Here is a 2,906-nt window from a genome sequence, read left to right on the forward strand (position 1 = left end):
ATATTCCAGTGCATATATTCTGAATACGATTAGCATGTGTCTCGTATCATAGTTCGTCATGAATGCATAAAATTTTCATTCTAGACAGGAACAAAGAAATCGAGCTCACGATTAGAACGACGGAACGCGTTAACAAAATTGTAAGGGTATCTTCTAAATTCTGCTCGAGTTCATCATGGTCATATCCGTGGTAGGCCTTTTGCTCGGAGAGGATCCTCTTCTCGGAATAGTAGGAAACATCGAATGTTTCGGTATTGAAAGAAATTACTCTCCTTATTCCTAGATCAAGTTCGGTAATCGGTTTTGCATTAAGGGCAGCCTGGCTCGTCTCGGCGAGATCGTTCTGGCGAATTCCTGGACCTTCTTCAGCCCCACGAGAACGGAAAGAGAAAAACTGTAAAATCAATTTCGCACGGTAACGGACTCGATTTGGCATGTGGTTCGGGTTACCATCTATTTCGCCATGAGTAATCGGAACGTCGACCTTCGTCATCGGTCGCGAGCACACGGGCGGATACGTTTCAAAAGTCGAAATACTGGGACTCCTTATGATTTACGCGAAATCGTACGTCAACCAGTCGATTTCATTTACGCGTATCAGCAAAAAGCGTATCCTCTGGGAACATTCTCTAACCCTTCCTGACGAACGATTGGACAAAGTTGTTTTTCATTCTGTTGTTTTTCATCGTTTGTCATTCTCCATAAGATTAGGCAAATTTTTAAGCAAAAAAAAAGTCGATTTTTTAAACCTGTTAGACCAGACTCCCCCCTTAAAGCTAGATAATCTGCCTATAAATGAAGTAACGGTAAGCTGTTTAATTAAAAACGTTCCAATCAACCCTAGTCTCCCCTATAAGTCATCTCGAAGTAATCCATATCTACTTTCAAGAGCGACCCGATCAAATTAGTTTGCCAGTAATTGTCACCGCGCGAAACGAGTCGAGGTAGCAAGCTCGTCGTCCCATAAATCAAAGTTGCCGATCACGAATCAAGAAGAACGAGTCGCGAAACATAACTAGCCCATTTCAGAAGACACGAAAAGAACAGAGGATGTACATATACGGACCCGTGGCAGAAGGGGGCGCGCTGAAAGCGTGGTCGTTTCAAAGCGATTCATTTAATAACCATTTAACCGATAACAGGGAAAAGGACCGGGAACGGAGTGATAAATATAACAACGCGGGGATGGTGTATTCCCTCGGTCTGAAGTTGGACGCGGATATATACGGGCATAAAACATTAAACACCGTGGGGTGGCGTCCAACCCCTCGAGCAGCCCCGTCGGTTTTATATTGTTGCGCATCCCGTTAACGCGACTCCTTTGATTCTTCGAGTTCGCCGTTCGAAACTAACCCTCGGCCGCGTGTTCGAGTGGCCGAAGATCGACCCTTCCATTTTTAATCGAATTTAAACGCCGCCACCTTCCCTCACCCCCACCGTAGCCTGCCCACTTCGCTCCACGGTGAACGAGCTCGACGACGTGAAACCTCAAATTACCATTTGCCTTGTTCGTGGCGAACCATCAAGTCGTCCATCGGCATATGCGTGCAATCACGTATTGCGCATCGATGCGTGCACTTCCGCATGCACGCATCCCGACGCATGCATGCGCGACCAGATACCCACCGACGACGAATCGCGAATCGATAACATTATCGAGCCGCTGCCGCCGCTGTCGCCGCCGCCGCCGCCGCCGCCGACGACGACGACGACGTTGAATCGCGATTCCCAGCAGCTACGACAGCCTGACTGGTAAGCCCTCGCAATATCCAAATCGACCCTTTTTTTCTCTCTCGTCGATCGCCAGTCGCTATCGGCCCTAACACGAAGCGGTTTATTATTTCTCTGTTGCATTTTTGCCAGTGACAGCGTCGAGAGGAAGGAGGATCGATCATCGTCGATCGATCGCTTGACGGTACAGATCCTCGCGTTAACTCGCGCACGTCAAACGTACATGTGGTTCGGGGAATTGATAACGCGTAACCAGATGTAACTGTAAAAAGAACAGTAGGACTTCATTTATACAAACGATGAACACTGTGTACAATCGAGTAGGTTCGTGTAATAAGTCCACTTATAACGCGTTTTTTCATCGCTATAAACGCGATGGTACGACTTGTAACCGCGAGGGTGCGTGGCATCGCGTGGCCGTCGACGTGGATTAATGTTTCGAGGTTGGATGTTTTTCCGCTTTCTATGGAGATTTTCAGGGAACACGAGTTCGGGCAAAGAGCTACGAGATCTCGATTTTTCTTGGAACGGTTCGCGCGTAGGAGAACGAAATGGCAGCCCGTTCGCGTTTCGTCGACGAAATCAACGCCGCCGACAACGTTTCCGCAATTGTCGCGTTAATTCCGACGTCACGGTTTCGAGATTAAGGAGATTCGAAGCAGCGCGCTTAATTTGAGAAACCCTCGTTTGCCGTCACGTGTAAACACACGACCCTCCGCCAGATTTCCCATTAGATTAGAGAAATCAAAGGCTTACCCGTCTTGCCGCGCTACCACGACCCGGCACCCTCTAAAATATGCAGATCCCTTTTCGTCGTGGAATTTTCTGTTTAGCGCCGGTTCCGATAGGCAGCAAGTTGAAAGCTTCGGGAACGATTCCCTCGGCTCTGATAGATGTGGCAATTTCGTTACCTCCATTTAAAGTTTCGATGTTTGTTCTTCTTTTTAATTCCGTGTGTCGTCTGCACGTGCAACTTCGAAGGGGAGGCGTTAGCCAGCCGCGAAACGCGTTCCGAAATCCGTGAATGTAACTCTGTAGAAACGTAGAGCGACAGCCGACTGATTATTCTTGTACGAATTAATCGAACGGATGTTGTTGTCAGATATTTTCCACGCGTCGCGGAATATAAATTATAGAAATGGTCCGAGCGCCGAAACGATTCTTTTGGATTCGAC

Source organism: Hylaeus anthracinus, unplaced genomic scaffold (genome assembly GCF_026225885.1).
Source record: "Hylaeus anthracinus isolate JK02 unplaced genomic scaffold, UHH_iyHylAnth1.0_haploid 5, whole genome shotgun sequence".
In the NCBI taxonomy this organism is placed as follows: domain Eukaryota; kingdom Metazoa; phylum Arthropoda; class Insecta; order Hymenoptera; family Colletidae; genus Hylaeus; species Hylaeus anthracinus.